Source organism: Pseudorasbora parva, chromosome 11, assembly GCF_024679245.1.
Source record: "Pseudorasbora parva isolate DD20220531a chromosome 11, ASM2467924v1, whole genome shotgun sequence".
Classification (NCBI taxonomy): Eukaryota; Metazoa; Chordata; class Actinopteri; order Cypriniformes; family Gobionidae; genus Pseudorasbora; species Pseudorasbora parva.
The window spans coordinates 26,221,673-26,241,629 of NC_090182.1; the positions used below are offsets into that span (position 1 = coordinate 26,221,673).

Below are 19,957 nucleotides of genomic sequence, written 5' to 3' on the forward strand. Positions count from 1 at the left end.
CGCATCCCTCCTTCCAAACCCCCGGCAAATATCACACCTCGGATGCATAAACATGCCTGAGCTCCACACATCAAGCCACGCAGGGGGCCTGGCCGGCTATAGAGCCGCACTGTGACACCAATCAGGAATGATGGCAGCCCCCTTTGTCATGCTAACAGGAATTGCCTCTTCTCTTATTCAAATGCTCTCCTTCTCTTTCTCCCTCCCTTCATCCCTCTCTCCTTTTCTCCCTCCTCATGGGCCATGTAAATCCATACTTAGAGAGTTTGAAAAAGAGGGAGAGTGAACGAGAGAGGGAGTGAGAACTCCCTGTCCCCAGAACCGTTGATCGGTGGGCCTCTCTCCTGGGGGTCAGCGTGGCTCTCGCAGCGCCGAGCTGTTTCCATGCCCAGCCGAGCGCATTTCATATTCAAATGCTCCAATCAGGCCTGTGACCCACGGGGGGCTTTTTTACAGCCCTTGCCTCGGGTCAGCGGGTCAAGATGGTGATTTAATAGCCAGGGCGATGGGAGAAAAAAGGGAAAGGAGTGATTTAGTGACTGAATGAGTCATAAAAAAGCATTTTTCTTAAGTTGTCATGTAAATGCAAGTAGCCGGCATAAAGTTTGTCGCTTTTTCCTTTCCCCCCTCACCTGGCTTAGGCACCTGTTTGTGCTGTTTAGACTAAATTCGCTAAAGACGTGTCAGAGTGACGGTACGAAAATCAAAGGTTTAAGGTCCTTCTGTGGTGTGGTGTGTTATGGGGCAATCTTACCTGAGCATCTTGTTATTCATGTCTCAACAGGTGTGTTCGCTGCAAATTACACAGAGGTGGTATGTGCGTGTTGGCTGGTTGTCATGTACTAATTATTCTGGAGATGTGCATGTGAACACTGAATAAAATTGAGGTTTAGTTGTCTTTATTTAGTACACATCTAACGTGATGGTTTGCCCTCTGGTACACACTGTGGACACCTGTGAAAGCTACCGATAAAGCAGTTCTAGCTATAACACAGCATTAAAATATGCCAAAATTATCAGTTTTTTTGTTAGTTCACGGTGCGTTAACTAGTGTTAACAAATACAACATTTGATTTTAGTCAATTGATTTAGAAATTAACATTTACTAAGATTGATAAATGCTTCATTCTTAGTTCATGTCAACAAAAGTAGTTAACTAATGAAACAATTGTAAAATGTTAGCATTAAATTAAACAATTTCCATCCAAAAAGCTATTGTGCATTAAACGGTTTTAATGCAGGACGTGGATGCAAAGAACTGCCCGATGCGAAGCGGATGCAAATTTATTATCCTGAAAACGGAAAAAAAGTGCCTCTTGGATTTCCTTAATCTTTTCTAGATTGTCTAAAAAACGCTCTAATTTTCGAAGGGCTGATGGTGATGGGTGTTTGGACGTCTCTTGATTGGGAGTCGTTAGAACTTAGCTTAAATCCGTTGAAATGTAAAAGAGGCCTGTGTGTGAGAGGCGCTGCTCTACTCGCAGAAGCTCAGTAGCAGCCACCTCAGTGACTGACAGGTGGGTCAAAGTTGGGGATTTAAGGTGGCTCAGGGATTTGCGTGAGGCCCAATAGCCAGCCTCCTCTTTTACACTGATGCAGTGAAGTTTTCAATGCGTGATGATGTGTGAGAGAGGAAGGGAATTAAATAGAGAGAGAGACTTTGCTTAATGTTGTGTGTGTGTGCATGGGTGAGTTTTAGCTCAACCTTGAATAAGCACAGCTGTGTCAGTGCCTAGATGTGTTGTTCTCGTGGCCTGTGGAGAGAAAGAGCTCCTGCAGGTCTGCTGACTAACACCATCCTGCCTGTCTCTCTCTTTATGTCTGCCCCTTTTTTGGTTCATAGCAACAGGCAGTTGCATGACCAAGAATATGGCTGATAATAAAGGATTTTTACTGTTCTCTCACCTCCTCAAAGTGATGTCATCCATCAAGACAACCATAATAATAAAAATAAAAAAACGTTTAATGTCACATTTTGTTTTACATAGCTTTGTTTCGTTCATGGTTTTTGATGTATGCATGTCAAGCAACCTGTTCATGTTGGAATCTGTTTAACTACAGATATTTTTGTGTGTAAAAGAAGTTTGATTGGATTGCTAGTGTTCTTCTTAAAAAGTGAGAACAGCTGTAACCAATTTTTGAGTAACCCACCAGTTGAGAACTACTGCACAACAGGTACATGTTTATTTCACTGCTCATGCAAATTTGCTCATAATAATTACTATAAAGACTTTCTTAATGACCTTTTAGTACTCCACAAGCAGCATATTGAGGATTTAATGCAGTTTGACAGAGCTCAAGGGATTTGTGCTCTAGACCCTCAAAGGCTTCCTGAGTGTCATAACCCTTTGTGTAGAACCTTCTAATGGAAAGGACGGCATTGTAAGGCAGGGAATCACTGAACACTCAGGGGAGGAGAGCCTGATTTTCAGTGACTCTAAGCTGAAAACAACCACATTTTAAGAACAGTATTTTACTTTTGACACATTACTATTAATATCATAAATATACTTCTCTCTATGTATATGATGGTATAACTACAGCATTTGTTTTTTTCATATTTTTTTTATTAATAATGCACATATACAGTGGTTGAAAGTATTCAGACCCCCTTAAATTGTTCACTGTTTGTTATATTGCAGCCATTTTCTAAAATCATTTAAGTTATTTTTTTCTTATTAATGTACACACAGCATCCCATATTGACAGGAAAACACAGAATTGTTGACATTTGTGCAGGTTTATTAAAAAAGAAAAAAAAAACTCAAATATTACATGGTCCTAAGTATTCAGACCCTTTGCTGTGACACTCATATTTAACTCAGGTGCTGTCCATTTCTTCTGATCATCCTTGAGATGGTTCTACACCTTCACTTGAGTCCAGCTGTGTTTGATAATACTGATTGGACTTGATTAGGAAAGCCACACACCTGTCTATATAAGACCTTACAGTTCACAGTGCATGTCAGAGCAAATAAGAATCATGAGGTCAAATGAACTACCTGAAGAGCTCAGAGACAGAATTATGTTAAGGCACAGATCTGGCCACGGTTACAAAAAAAATCTGCTTAACTAAAAGGGTTCACCCAAAAATGAAAATTCTGTCAATAATGACTTAACTGGGGGGTCATGAATCAATACGCTGATTGATTACCGTTCAAATCTTTGTTTGCGGATTGAAAACAAACATGGAAGAGAAGACAATGCTGAATAAAGTCGTAGTTTTTGTTATTTTTGGACCAAAATGTATTTTTGATGCTTCAAGAGATTCTAATTAACTAACTGATGTCACATATGGACTACTTTGATGATGTTTTTATAACCTATCTGGAAAGGGACAGTATACCATACATACATTCAATGGAGGAAGAGAGAGCTCTCAGACTAAATATAAAATATCTTAAACTGTGTTCTGAAGATGAACGTAGGTCTTATGGGTGACAAACGACATAGAGTAAGTAATAATTGACAGAATTTTTGGGTGAACTAGCCCTTTAAGGTTCCTAAGAGCACAGTGGCCTCCATAATCCTTAAATGGAAGACGTTTGGGATGACCAGAACCCTTCCTAGAGCTGGCCGTCTGGGCAAACTGAGCTATTGGGGGAGAAGAGCGTAGGTGAGACAGAGGTAAAGAAGAATCCAAAGATCACTGTGGATGAGCTTCAGAGATGCAGTCAAGAGATGGGAGAAAGTTGTAGAAAGTCAACCATCACTGCAACCCTCCACCAGTCAGGGCTTTATGGCAGAGTGGCCTGATGGAAGCCTCTCCTCAGTGCAAGACACATTAAAAGCCCACATGGAGTTTGTTTAAAAAAACACCCGAAGTACTCCAAGCTGGTGAGAAATAAGATTCTTTGGTCTGATGAGACCAATATAGAACTTTTTGGCCTTAATTCTAAGCGGTATGCATGGAGAAAACCAGGCACTGCTCATCACCTGTCCAATACAGTCCCAACAGTGAAGCATGGTGGTGGCAGCATCATGCTGTGGGGGTGTTTTTCAGCTGCAGGGACAGGGCTACTGGTTACAATAGAGGGAAAGATGAATGCACCCAAGTACAGGGATATCTTGGACAAAACCCTTTTGCTCAAGACCTCAGACTGGGCCAGAGGTTCACCTTCCAACAAGACAATGACCCTAAGCACACAGCTAAAATAATGAAGTGGCTTCACAACAACTCTGTGGCTGTTCTTGAATGGTGCAGACAGAGCCCTGACTTAAACCAAATTGAGCAACTCTGGAGAGACCAGAAAATGGCTGTCCACCAACATTTACCATCTAACCTGACAGAACTGGAGAGGATCTGCAAGGAGGAATGGCAGAGGATCCCCAAATTCAGGTGTGAAAAACTTGTTGCATCTTTCAAAAAAAAAAAAGACTCATGGCTGTATTAGACCAAAAGGGTGCTTCTACTAAATACTGAGCAAAGGGTCTGAATACTTGGGATCATGTGATATTTCAGTTTCTCTTTTTTTAATAAATCTGCAAAAACAAATCTATTTTTCTGTCAATATGGTGTGTGTGTTTGTTAATGAGAAAAAAATTAACTTAAATGATTTAAGCAAATGGCTGCAATATAACAAAGAGTGAAAATTTTAAGGGGATCTGAATACTTTCCGTACCCACTGTGTGACTGTGTGTGTGTGTGTGTGTGTGTGTGTGTGTGTGTGTGTGTGTGTGTGTGTGTATGTTCTATACATAGATATATATATATTTTTTTATGACATAGACCTTAAACTGTTTGAATGGTATGTATTTATATATAATAAAAGCTATTCAATTGAATAATAAAAATTACATATGGAGATTTGATCTTACAGCATATTTAATAATTCTGAATCTTAAAAAAAAAATGTTTTAAGGTCAGACTACAAACACTCTTCAAAATGTTCCCATACCACTAGCTCAGTGTAATCCTAAGATCTGTCAAAGAACTTTTTTAGCTCTGTTACATGCTAGACCTCCCACGCAATAATACAGTTTTCTCATTGTGTGGTTTTCTCCAGAAAGCCTGTAAAGTCTGAGAAAATCGATCCAAACAAGCCTTAATTCTGTCATTAGGTGAGAGAGAGCCGTTCTGTGATTGGCTGCCCGTCTTCTCCATATTCAGAGGTGCTGGATGAGGCAGAGGGCCCGCTGGGAAAATGGTGTTGTAATCAGGAGCCGGCTGTGCTGCCTGATCAGGTATGAAGTCTGCTTCCACCTTCCTCAGAATCCTTCCTCATCTTCCTCTCGTCTCACTCGTGTGGTTAGCAGACCCCAATGGGAGCCTTTTCTCTGGTACTACACTGTATGACCATGAGCTGTTGATAGCTGGACGAAGAGGGGAGAACTGAGGCTGTGAGAGACTGTATGTGTGGGGTTTGGGGGAGTATCTGATGTTAGTGCTGGTAAGTTGGGTGGGGGTATTGTTTTGTTCCCACATTTGATTATTCAGGTTGGTTGAACTAAATTTCTGAACCCATAAAATTCGGATCCCCTTTGGGGGCTATTTACATATATTTTAACCCCCCCTCCTACAGTCTCCCCAGCTTCTGTCTTTCCCTCCGAATGTGAAAAAAGAGGGCAGAGCAACCAGGCCTGTCTGGTCTTTAAGATGTCACTGTGGTGTGAAATATAGGCGAACAAGCAGGGCTTTGAAACTCAAACTGAACCCACCCTCCAATCCCCCCCACCTCATACACACACACACACACACACACACACACACACACACACACACACACACACACACACACAGGCGCCCGCGCGCGCGCACACACACACACACACACACACACACACACACACACACACACACACACACACACACACACACACACACACACACACACACACACACACACACACACACACACACACACACACACACACACACACACACACACACACACACACACACACACACACACACACACACACACACACACACACACACACACACACACACACACACACACACAAAACCTTCTGTTTTACCCTCATGCATACTTTCACACAGAAACAACAAACCACCCCTCTCCCTCCATGCTGTCTTAGTTGGTGTGCGCTGTACCCACTGAGACAGATCCATCTCTGGGGTCATGTGTATGTTTGTGTGAGAACATTTGACATTGTGTTTGTGAGTTCAGTAGGCTGGTGGGGTCCAGGCACCAGGCGCAGATGTTTGGGACAGGCTGGCGAGGATGCACCTGTAGTCACTCTATCATGTGCCAAAGATTCTGGCATAATTTTAAGTATTGGACAAAACAGGTCTGTAGCAAGGTATGGGAAGAAGGAGGTAGGAATCGGCAAACGTTTTAACAAAATTGAATAAATACATAAATAAACTGAAAGTAAAAACGGCAGCCTCCTCATAGACGGGCCTGGTTCCCTCTTGTCCTTCACTGTCATCGCTCCTTCTTTTATTTTTTCCGAGCTCCTCTGTGAAAGGATTTGAGACCGATGTGATGCGCAGCATGGAGGTCTTCTGCAATCACGTAACCGCACTCCTTGTCACAAGGTTATAGCATTTTTTAATTTCACCCGGAATGGAAAAAAATATTTACTCACCCTCATTTTGTTCCAGATCTTTCTTTCACTTGTAGAATACAAAAGAACATTTTGCAAAATGTCTTAGGGTTTTTTCTTTGTCCATATAATGATTTTCACTGGGGTCCAGTGGTACTTTGGACAACATTGTACAGTTATGTATTTTGTATTTTATTTTTTTCCAAATTGCGAAAGTTTTTTATCGGTTTAGCTTTAGTTAACTATATAACCATGGTTTACATGTTGATTTTATGTGGTTTTAGCATTGTAATTTCTTTTGAGTTTTAATTATTTAAATACATTAGTAATCATTTATTAATTTAAGTACCTTTAAGCCATCTTGAGGCCTCGTTAGAAGTTTGCTGAGGCCCCCTAGTGGGTCCCAGGCCCCTGGTGGAGAACCGCTGGTCTATAGTTACACATTAAATATATATACTATTTAGCATGGGTTAAACCCTAATATGAGTGATATGACACATTGTTATTGTTGTTAAAATGTTTAAGCCAATGTTTAAGTCCAAGGCACCTTTTATGGATGTCTGGAAACTGTAACTCACTGTTAATTTTACATATACCACAAAAACTTGTCTCCTTAGATTGATTTGTCAAGGGGGCGTGAAATAGTTTAATTGTTTCAAATGAACACACTCGCGCCCCCACGTTGTGGATTAATTTTCTGACCGATGTCTCTGAGGGCCAGGTCTTAAAATTCCGCATGGGCCCAGTGCCCAGCGCCCCGCTGGAGAGATAAAGAGAACACATATGTAGCCAGGCTCAGTCACGCTCCAGTTGAGCCATCCCAGCACAGAGAGTTACAGCTGGCATGATGGGAACACTTGTTTGTTTAGGGTTGTTTTTCTGCCGAGTGCCATGGTTTGGTCGGATGGCACTTGTTTTGTGCGCTCCATCTGTGTATGTGTGTGTATGTGTTTGGTAAGTATCAGGAGGCTGGTGAGGGTAGATGGGGTGGGGGTGGGTGGCATTTAGTCAAATACTGTTCCTGGCCCCCATGTATCACCCCCCTCCCCCCAGTTCGACCGTGTTCGCTCCCCAGTGCGCAGGCAGAATGCAGCGTCAGGAGCCCAAGCACTGAGCTCCCATTGTGTATGCTAAGCAAAGCGGAATGGCCGGGTGACAAAAGAGGGAGGAGTGGGGCTGAGGGCATACAAAGCCCGGGGGAGGGATGGGATGGTGGGGGGTTGGGGGGCGTTCTGCCGCTGAGGGCTAAATAGACCCACTCTGCCCCCCAAACCCCATCCATAACCCCTGTCTCCACCTCCGACCAACACTCCTCTTTCCAACCCCTCTGGAGAAATGGGTGCCCACTTCTGAGAGACAGCAGAGCTGTAAACTTAATGAGTCTTATTCAAGAGAAATATGTTTTGAACAGTATATGAGAAGTAAAAATGTGTGAAGTATCTTGAAATGCATACACAATTTTAAATACAAGATCACTGATATTTAAACTAATGTTTAGAACTTTATATCTCACAGTATCTCATATTGTGACTATATTACAATTAATACTTTATATTTGACAGTGTGGTCATATCTTTATTTTTTAGAATTGTAACTTTTCTCTTGTGAATGCAAATGTATGTATCTGTCAAAAGTTTAAAGGTCAGTAAGATGTTTCTGAAAGAAATACTTTAATTTGTTTCTGCAAGAATGCATGAAATTGATCAAAAGTGACAGTAAAACATTTGTAATATTCCAAAATATTTCTATTTCAGATAAATGCTTTTGATGTTCGAAGAATCCTGAAAAGTATCATGGTTTCCATGAAGATATTTATCAGCACAACTATCTTCAACTTTAAAAATGTTTAAAAATGTTTCTTAAGCATCAAATCATCAGAATGATTTCTGAAGGATCATGTGACACTGGACTGGAGTAACATTATAGGGAGAAATTACATTTTAGAACATATTCCAATGCAAAAGTTATTTTAATAATATTTCACAATTCTGACTGTTTTGCATACTTATGTATTATAACTGTTGCTGTTACTGTTGTTTATAGCATGTATATTGTTTTGTGCTTTTGTTATGCAGTCGTGTGTGTGTGCGTGTGTGTGCGCGCACTATGGTCTTAAAGTAAAACATTTTAATGTAAAATTTGCACCAGGATTTGTAACAAGTGCATTTACATGTCCCAGAGTGGGTTTAACTGAGAATAAAAGCTGATCTGACTTGATTTGGCTCACAGAGGCAATTTAAGTCCCAATATATCAGTTTTACCGTCGTTTGGGCGGCTTTGGGTGCCATTCTCAATGATGACGTTCAAGTTAACATCAGAATGGCCTGCAGTCATGGAGAGCTCTGATTCTGCCCTGTGGGCTGGAAGTTCACAAAGCCAGGGGCTGGTCTTTGATGAACCCTCTTCCTCGTTCTGCCCTTCCTCTGCCCTCTCAGATGCAAGGTAACCTCAACACATCAAAGAGAGGCACCATACAGAGTCCACTTGATGCCGTTACCCCCCAAACACACACAACTCGCCCTCCTCCCCTACACATACATACTCCAGTCAGCGCATAACACTTTACATTTAAGAAAAAAAATCACCTGTCCCATCTGTTTAGCTATCTACTGGTCTCCTTTCCCTCTGTTTGTCCTGGTGCTTGTCCCTGGAAGTGGCTTGCCAGGTGACTTTCCCCGCCTTTGTGATGTGAAATAAAAATTGACTATGCTGCTGTAAGACCCTCAGGGCGACAGGTCAGGTGCCCAAGATAATATAGGACAGAGAAAGAAGCCACCACCCAAAGGTGTGTATGTGCGCCTGGCCAGAGGTGATCCTGAATGTCGCTCGTCAGCGCTTGGCAAGCCTAGCGTTCCCTCGGCAGGCATGACCCGTGGAGTCATTATCCCTCCAGGTAAATCACCTCGCAATCAGTGTCTGAAGCCCCCTGCTCTCCAGATGATTCCCCTGCTGATTGGCCTAACTGGACTCCTGTCTGAGGAACGATTACCCTGCATTGTTTTCTTTATGGCACATAGATTGAGCTGTTGTTAGCATTCACTTGATGGGTGGAGGCAGCATGCGTGAGGCCAGGAAGCGAGTATGTGCTCTGAGGTCGCTCTCACTGCGCTTGATAGGAGTAACAGAAAAGGCACAGGGGAGATTTCCTTCTAATGATTTTGAATGAGCCCTTTAATTTGAAATGGCAAACTATGATTTCTTGAACAGGAAATTGTCGCCGAGTTGGTTGAAGTTACCACCAGACCAATCAACGCTGAAACTGGAGAATGAAATGATCAAGCAATAGTTGGAACATTGTTAGGTATATTTATTTGGCATTGACACTAGAAGAGGGCACTACTTTGACACATCTTGCAAGCTACCTTTCATAAACCTCAGTTAGTGGTCAAGCCTTATTGTATTGCCATTTACTGCTTTACCTCAAACACAACAAGCTGCTCTACATTCTCAATGAGCACACCGTTGAGTTTCTCTTCTTTATTGGTAATCTCACTGGATGAACTCCTGTTAGACTGAAATGGTATTATTCACACAGTATAGAGGTTCTGTTAAACAGTGTAACTATCTACAATCAGCACAACAATGTTGCTGTAAATATCAAAAATAATATATAATTCATCTCACGATCAATCTTGGGAAACAGTGCCTTGTTTGTTTGTTTGTTTTATTTTATTATTCTTTTTTATTTAGTTTGTCCCTGTTGAATACAACAACAACATCAGGTACCAGGGTTATAAACATTGCGGGGTTCTTTAGGTAAATGGCTAGCCAATATGGGTTTTAGCTGATTCTTAAGCTTACCTCTAATATTAAATACGCTATATTGCCCAAAGTATTGAAATCATTGAATTCAGGTGTTCCAATCGCTTCCATGACCACACATGTATAAAATCAAACACCTAGGCATCCAGACGCTCCTACAGACATTTGTGAAAGAATGGGTCGCTCTCAGGTTGCACAGTGCACAAAAGTTGTCAACTTTCTGCAGAGTCAATAGCTACAGACTTCTGAACTTTGTGTGGTTTTCAAATGACCTCAAAAACAGTGAATACAGAGCTTCATGGAAGGGGTTTCCATGGCCAAGCAGCTGCATCCAAACCTTACATCACCAAGTGTAATGCAAAGCATCAGATGAAGTGGTGTAAAACACATTGCCACTGGACTCTAATATTTAGTTGTATAACCACATTTTCTGAGAACTGCTTCACATCTGTGTTGCATGGAGTCGACCAACTTCTGGCACATGTGAACAGTTATTCCAGAACAGGATGATTGAACTACATACAATAACTCCTCTGCATTTCTTGGTTTTGCCTCAAAAAACAGCATTTTTGTTGTCACCCCACAAGTTTTCTATTGGATTATGGTCCGGGGATTGGGCTGGTCACTCCCTAAACTTAATCTTGTTGGTCTAGAACCAAGATGCCGCTCGCTTACTGGTGTGTTTGGGGTTGTTGGCTGCATTTCCTCTTCGGCATAAGGCAACATGACCTCATTAAGGATTTTGATGTACTCAAACTGTAGCCTGGTCATACCAGACTCTCTTACATTTCATTTGTATACAGAGAGTCTGGCCACTCTCCATTGCCAAGCGTCCTTGAAGGCAGGAACTCTGTTGAGGTTTTTGCATATCGCATTGTTGGGTCTGGCATATCGCATCTTCCTCTTCACAATACCCCATAGATTTTCTATGAGGTTAAGGTCAGGCGAGTTTGCTGGCCAACAAAGAACAGGGATACCATGGTCCTTAAACCAGGTACTGTTTGCTTTGGCACTAGGTGCAGGTTGGAAAGTCCTGTTGGAAAATGAAATCTGTATCTCCATAAGGTTGGTCAGCAGCAGGAACCAGAAGTGCTCTAAAACTTCCTGGTGTACGGCTGCATTGACTTTGGACCTCAGAAAAAACTGTGGACCAACACCAGCAGATGCCATGGCACCGCAAACCATCACTGACTGTGGAAACTTTACACTGGACCTCAAGCAACGTGGATTGTGTCCCTCTCCTCTCTTCCTCGAGACTCTGGGACCCTGATTTCCAAAGGAAATTCAAAATTTACTTTCATCAGAGAACATAGCTTTGGACCACTCAGAAGTCCTTTTTGTCTTTACCCAGACGAGACACTTCTGACACTGTCTGTTGTTCAAGAGTGGCTTGACACAAGAAATGCGACAGCTGAAACCCATGTCTTGCATACATCTGTGCGTAGTAGTTCTTGAAGCACTGACTCGCGCTGCAGTCCACTCTTTGTGAATCTCCCCCACGTTTTTGAATGGGTTTTGTTTTACAATCCTCTCCAGGGTGCAGTTATCCCTATTGCTTGTACACTTTATTGTACCACATCTTTTCTTTCCCTTCGCCTCTCTATTAATGCACTTGGATACAGAGCTCTGTGAACAGCCAGCCTCTTTTGCAATGACCTTTTGTGTCTTGCCCTCCGTGTGCAAGGTGTTAGTGTCGTCTTTTGGACAACTGTCAAGTCAGCAGTCTTCCCAAAGATTGTGTAGCTTACAGAACTAGGCTAAGAGACCATTTGCAGGACTTTGCAGGTATTTTGAGTTAATTAGCTGATTTGGCCCCAGGCTTTTTCAATATTAAACCTTTTTACAATATTCTAATTTTTTGTTAAACTGAATTTGGGATTTTCCTTAGATTTCAGTTATAATCATCAAAATTAAAAGAAATAATAATTTGAAATATATCAGTCTGTGTGTAATGAATAAATGTAATATACAAGTTTCACTTTTTGAATGGAATTAGTGAAATAAATCAACTTTTTGAAACCACCTGTACTGTGGTTTGAATTCAGTGTTTGGGGGTCGTCTGACAAACTGTCTGCGGCCCCTAGACCCAAAAAGAACAATCTTGCTTTCATCAGTCCACAAAATATTGCGGCATTCCTCTCTAGCTCAGTAAATGTGTTCTGTGGCAAATTGCTACCTCTTGCATGTGTTGTTTTTTAACAATGGGACTTTGTGGGGGCTTCTTGCCGATAGCTTGTCTTCACATAGGCGTCTTCTAATTGTTACAGTACTCAGAGGTAACTTTAGACTTTCTTTGATCTCCCTGGAGCTGATCATTGGCATCTGAGGCCCCATCCACACGGAGATGCGTTTAGCTGTATACGTATAAATTTTGTACCGTATCAGCGTTTCGTCCACACGGATCCGGCGTTTTAGAAGCATGAATCCGATATTTCCTGAAACCGGGTCCCAAAGTGGATAAATCTGAAAATGACAATCTTCCGTTTTTGTGTGTACAGCAAATCCGTATATTTTCTGAAATGGTGATGTCAAGACACTACGTCCAGCACGGTGAAAGAGTTAAGGGATACAACTACGGTCACTGGGCATGCGCACATCAGTATTGCATCATTTAAGTACCGTATCTGCATTACTACCCTGTAATATAAAATAGCAAATGTATTTATTGTTATATTATTGTGAGATTTGGCCTCACCTCCTACCATTGCTGTACCCCGTCTAGCCACAACTCTTCTTCTTAGTTTTTAGTGTATTTCTGTGAGGGAATTACAGCGCCACACACTGGCCTGGCATGTATACTACATTGTTTTGAGTCGGTTTATCTTGTGTGGACGCAGATATTTCTTGAAACGAGGGGGAAAAAAAGATCGGATTGGGAAAGCTCTGGCTTCGTGTGGACGGGGCTTGAGTCTTTGTCATTTTGCTTATTCTTCGATCCATTTGAATTGTAGGGTTCAATTTCTTCCACTCTTTATGGTTTTGGTTGCCATTTTAAAGCATTTGATATCATTTTAGTTGAGCATCCTATCATTTTCTGCACTTCTTTATATGTTTTAACCTCTTTAATAAACTTTTTAATCAAAGTACGCTGTTCTTCAGAACAATGTCTGGAAGTCCCATTTTACTTATATTTTCAGAGAGAAATACACAGTGCCTTCGTCCTTAAATAAGGGCCACTTGTTTGACTCCAGTTTTTAAACAGAATGTATAACCTCTAACTGATCACTAATTGAATTCCACTCCTCTATTATTTTGGACACCCCCCTTTTCAATTAATGATTCAATTATACAAAATCAGCATCATGCCTGTCATCACTGTTTATTTTACATTTCCTTGTCGAAATATAATTTCTACCAAAAACTAGAAATTGATTTGGTTAGTGATGTTGGACTTCTACTATTTTTAATACAACTGTATATACCTTTAAAAACAGCCTCCTGTAAAATGGATTCATATTCACAGTCAACACTTAAAACGAGTCTTATAATTACGCTGAAATGTAATTATCTGCATTTTTCTCGCATGTAGATACGCCACAGGACAGGGTGTTTCCGTAAAAAGGAAAATGGAAACGAAAAGCTTCAGAGAAAGAGGGTCTGCAGATTATTATTAGGATTATGTATACATTATGAAACTGTGTAGCTCTTCTGTGTTTCATATGCCCATGTAAGTGAGTCTAATGGTCTGTTTGTGTGTGTGTGTGTGTTTGTATGTTTGGGGTGGGTGGCCGGGGGCATTAAGCTGGCTGTGTGAGGGAGTGTGTGTTAAAGCAGGGGGGCAGAAACCTGAGGCCACTGTGAAGCTCTGTAGACAAAAGAAATCCACGTGAGACTCAGGCACATGCAGGCTTGGCTTACCTGCTCACCTGCTCTACCTCCTCCATGAACTTTTGGCCCGGAGAGCACAACCTGCAGCCTCTTGCCACTGCAGGCCACACCCCGTCTCCCTCACTTCCTCTCGCCCCCTCTGTTTCTCCCCTCCCGTCTCTCCTCTGACCCCTTTATTCTCCTGCTCCATTCACCCCTTCATTTCCCAGCCACTTCTCTTTCCCTCGGCTTCTCTCTTACCGTCCTTTCTGTTGCATGTTTCTTTGTTAGGCCGTCCCTCTGTCCACTTTCCTAAGTATTCTTCCGTCTCTGAGTCAGTGAACCTCACTCTCTCTCTCTTTCGTAATACGCAGTTCCCCAGCTTACTGCCATCCTTTACTCTTGCGTTCACCCCACACTGGACAAACCTGACTTTCAGGTCTCATTTGTGGGCAATATCAACTGTAAGTGTGTGTGTGTGTGTGTGTGTGTGTGTGAGAGAGAGAGAGAGAGAGAGAGAGAGAGAGAGAGAGAGAGAGAGAGAGAGAGAGAGAGAGAGAGAGGGAGAGAGACAGACAGACAGACAGACAGACAGACAGATGAAGAGGTCGGGCTGGGTTTGGGCTCTTGGGTGGGGTTAAAAATGCCACACAGCTGAGCAAACCTGGGCCACCACAACATCTTGTGCTTTCTTTTTTAATCCACACTTTCTCTCGGCTGTCTGTTTGAGGAAGGAGTAGGAGGAGGAATGTTCCAGACCCATTATGGGAAAATAATAGGCCATGAATGCTGATGGTTTTCTCCCTTTGTTAGTCTTCACCTAGAATACATGAAGCAGGGCGCAGACATCACAAACACAGAGGTTCTGCATCTGGTTCACATGAAAGGCCTGTGCACGGCTGAGGTAAACACACCATTAATGAAAGGCCCGATTGACATCATTCTGCTTTGAAGTGTTGTATGGTAGTTGGGAAGTTAAGGAAGTTTAAGATCAACATCCATTCACAGAGGATTATTGCTTTATTAGAATAATAGATTTCTTTCTTTCTTTCAGAGAAGGTGGGACTTTAAAATATCTATCTATCTATCTATCTATCTATCTATCTATCTATCTATCTATCTATCTATCTATCTATCTATCTATCTATCTATCTATCTATCTATCTATCTATCTATCTATCTATCTATCTATCTATCTACAGTGGGGCAATAAAGTCTTTAGTCAGCCACCAATTGTGCAAGTTCTCCCACTTAAAAAGATGAGAGAGGTCTGTCATTTTCATCACAGGTACACTTCAACTATGAGAGACAGAAAAAGAAAAAATAATCACATTGTCTGATTTTTTAAGAATTTATTTGCAAATGTATTTTCGGAAAAATAAGTATTTGGTCACCTACAAAAAAAGCAAGATTTCTGGCTCTCACAGACCTGTAACTTCTTTAAGAGAGTCCTCTGGCCTCCACTTGTTATCTGTATTAATGGCACCTGTTTGAACTCGTTATCAGTATAAAAGACACCTGTCCACAACCTCAAACAGTCAGACTCCAAACTCCACTATGGCCAAGACCAAAGAGCTGTCAAAGGACACCAGAAACAAAATTATAGACCTGCACACGGCTGGAAAGCCTGGATTTTCAATAGGTAAGCAGCTTGCACGGCTGAACTGGTAATCTGGCATAACAGGCATTTGCCCGGTGGGCCGACGCACTTTGGGGCCGGTAGTGTTTTTATTATTATTTTTATTTTTTTGTACCACTGACAACATGCAGCGACAGCGGCCCATTGGTTTGTCTTCTGAATTGACAAGCCGAAGCAAGAGAGACCTCCCCTCCATATTAGGCGCTTTTTTTCTATTTATTTATTAGTATTTGAGCACATGGAACTGCAAAGGCGAATATCCGCACAGCGCAGACAAATGTACGCTGTGTTTAAATGCTGCTCTATACGGCACTTTGACTCCGATTTTTGTTTTATACAATCGTATGATATGGAAACATTACAGGGTTCAGCTGAAAACAGCCGCGAGCATGTATTCATGACGAGGTAAAGTGGAAAACAGCAACACACAAACGTTTCAGTTTAGCAGATCCTAAATGAATTTATTTCTGTGTAGCATAAAATAAAATAACTTGAGTCTGTTTTTTGTTCATATACTATTCAAATGGTAGCCTAACCAAAATGGCTTGGTTGCCAACACTTTTAAACATCTTATTTTGTGTTTCACAGAAGTCATACAGGTTTGGAAGGACATGATAGTGAGTAAATTATGACAGCATTTAAATTTACTTTACTGCATCCTAGCTCAAAATCATCAGTACTTTACAGCCAAGGGCATTTCTGTGTGACAAAAAAAGCAATATTAAGTTTATCTGCATTTGAAGCAAATTCGATAATATTTATAATTATTTGTCCGTGTCCTAGTTTTATTTATTTACTCCAATTTATGGCCCCAACCCTAGCAAAAACATTCACGGGGAACTCATGGCCCGGATGTGCTGGGTATGCCAGAGCCGAATTTTAGCCCCAGTCCAGCCCTGGCAGCTTGGTATGAAGAAATCAACTGTGTCAGCAATTATTAGAAAGTGGAAGACATACAAGACCACTTACAATCTCCCTTGATCTGGGGCTCTATGCAAGATCTCACCCCCTGGGATCAAAATGATCACAAGAACGGTGAGCAATAATCCCAGAACCACACGGGGGACCTAATGAATAACCTGCAGAGAGCTGGGATCAAATTAACAAAGGCGACCATCAGTAACGTACTACGCCGCCAGGGACTCAAATCCTGTAGGGCCAGACGTGCTCCCCTGCTTAAGCCAGTACATGTTTGACCCATCTGAAGTTTGCTAGAGAGCATTTGGATGACCCACAAGAGGATTTGGAGAATGTCATATGGTCAGATGAAACCAAAATAGAACTTTTTGGTAAAAAACTCAACTTGTCGTGTTTGGAGGAGAAAGAATGCTGAGTTGCACCATACCTACCATGAAGCATGGGGTGGAAACATCATGCTTTGGGGCTGTTTTTCTGCAAAGGGACCAGGGGGACTGATCCATGTAAAGGAAAGAATGAATGGGGCCATGTATCGTGAGATTTTGAGTAAAAACCTCCTTCCATCAGCAAGGGCATTGAAGATGAAACGTGGCTGGGTCTTTCAACAGACAATAATCCAAAACACACCGCCTGGGCAACGAAGGAGTGGCTTCGTAAGAAACATTTCAAGGCCCTGGAGTGACCTAGCCAGTCTCCAGATCTCAATCAATCAATCAATCAATCAATCAATCTATCTATCTATCTATCTATCTATCTATCTATCTATCTATCTATCTATCTATCTATCTATCTATCTATCTATCTATCTATCTCTCTATCTCTCTATCTATCTATCTATCTATCTATCTATCTATCTATCTATCTATCTATCTATCAAACTCACCTACCTGTAACTTTATAGTAATCCAGAAGATATTGAGTTGTTCAGGTGTGTTTAATTAGGGTTGGAACAAAACTCTGCAGGAAAGTAGCCCTCCAGGTCCAAAGATGCCCATGTTCTTTCTTAAAGACATGATTTTGAATATATATATATATATATATATATATATATATATATATATATATATATATATATATATATATATCAATATCAAGCCGAAAATAGTTTTTTAGAATAGTTTATTCACAGTATACAGTACTTTATTTAACAGAAATATAAACAAACAAATACAGTACAAACAAGAAGGCTTCCCCAAAATGTAGCCAGTGAATCTGCAGTTTTGTGTTTAGATGCTCAAAGGCTTACCCTCAGCTTGGGTGTGGGTCATTTCCTGATCTTTCTGCAGGTGGAGGCCTGAAAGACGTGCCAGTCCTGCTGCCAACTGTCCTCCGCCTCAGCCTGCAGACATGGCTTAATAGACCAATTTTTGTGACTGCACAGACGGTGCGCGTACAACAGCGCATGTGCGAGTGACTTGAACACTTGAAAACAAAGTACGCTAGATAGTGCATACGCCTCAAACGTGTATTTCCTCCAAAGGAGTATATAAAGGCTTGTGCACTCAACATGCATACTTTTTTGACCTCATTTGTAAAACTACTCAATCGTGCACCCATGACATAAACACCAATACTCCCCACCTACAAAAGGCTCCTGAAAATATGCATGATTGCCAGCCTGTCAATCACATCATGTCAACTACCTCCCATGATTCCCAGGCTGTCACGTATCTCACACAGACCTGCTTCTAAAGACATCAGAAACGAATACAGATACCCAAAAGTAATATGTCAGGTAACTATGTATAATTACTACTAACTAACTAACTAACTAACTAACTAACTAACTAACTAACTAACTAACTAACTAACTCTCTCTCTCTCACTCTCTCTCACTCACACAAACACACACACACACACACACCTCTGTTAACAAAAACACCTTACTAAGCTTGCTTTCTCGCACTCTGGTCATGTTTGAAAAATAAATGAGAGCCTGCATGTTCCTGTCAGAATCCTGATTTTAGAAATGACTTTATAATAATTATATAATAATGAGCCTCCGCCCTCAAGCTGTACGTCACAGCACACAGTGAGCAGTGCGTGAGGAGAGCCAATGTGGTAATTACAAGTTACAAACCTGTTCAGGGTGTTCTCACACTGAAGACGAGTGTAAGGGGAAGGCTATTGCAAAAAATGCTGAGTGTTATTTCTCTTTTTATTGTGGCTGACTTTACTTTTTTGAATGTACATTGTATGCGCACCAAGACTGTATTTATTTGATCAAAAATACAGTAATATTGTGATTAATATCAATGTTGAAAATAATTTTTGCTGCTTAATATTTTTTGTGGTAACCATGATCCACTGCCATTCAAAAAGGGCAAAGACACATCAAATTGTTTTTTGTTTTTTTTATTCGCTTTGGTACTATTTTCCCAAATAAGGTGTACATTTTCAAAACTATTAGTACAAAAATCCAAACTGATCACACTTTTAACAGCTCGTCATTCTTTCAAAACCTGATCTCATGCTTTCATTCAGTTGCACATATTTTCTGTCCATATTTTCATTGTTTCAAACACAAGATTATTGTATGCAATGAGAACATTTGGTTAAATCACCAACACAACTGTATGATCTTCTTTCAATTTAGTACTTTTAACAATCAGTTCATCCAACTGCAAACAATGCAATATGCATGTTTCAAATCACCCTCGTTGTTGAATTAATTAGTAACACAGACTACAGATGCCACATAAGAAAATATGCTTACATTACCTCATTTATGTAAATGAATCCATAATGTAATGAGGTTCTGGGCTCTATAACAGAGTTTGCTGCCAATAGAGTAAACTTTCTTATTGTGCCACATGACTGAATCTCTACTGTAGCTGACCTTTATAAGGGTGGAAGTCTCTACCATGGTAATCTGTTCACATGGCATACATACTGTAATGTACAATGCTATATTTGATTCCATCCGTCTTATCCATCCCTCTTACACACACACACACACACACACACACACACACACACACACACACACACACACACACACACACACACACACACACACACACACACACACACACACACACACACACACACACACACACACACACACACACTTTGAACATAGTGGCTATAATCTAAATCAAATAGTTTTTAATGTAAAAATTATTAATTATGGTCATCCATATGGAAATGGCAAACAAAGTAGAAACTAAGTCTATAGAACCAATATCTAAAGAAATCTATATGTATACCAAATGATTTTGATTAACCATTATGATCAGTTGGATTAAATAATAGACACATGTATTAAACTGAATGAGAAGAGATGGAAATCAAAAGTTTGATGGTAAGAGATTTATGAAT

At 41.0% G+C, this 19,957-nt stretch overlaps 1 long non-coding RNA gene across 3 annotated transcripts in view; it reads left to right on the top strand.

Moving 5' to 3' along the window:
* The window catches only part of LOC137092996 (uncharacterized), a 40,181-nt gene that overhangs the window by 16,511 nt on the left and 3,713 nt on the right, over positions 1-19,957 (top strand). The window contains exons 6-7 of one of the 3 annotated variants that reach the window (XR_010908379.1): positions 5,062-5,184; positions 8,265-8,815. The exons of 1 other annotated variant lie outside the window; for it this stretch is intronic. This is a non-coding gene — a long non-coding RNA (uncharacterized lncRNA). Of the gene's footprint in view, positions 1-5,061; positions 5,185-8,264; positions 8,816-19,957 lie in introns of those variants that run through there. One more of the 3 variants, XR_010908380.1, reaches the window with a different exon arrangement.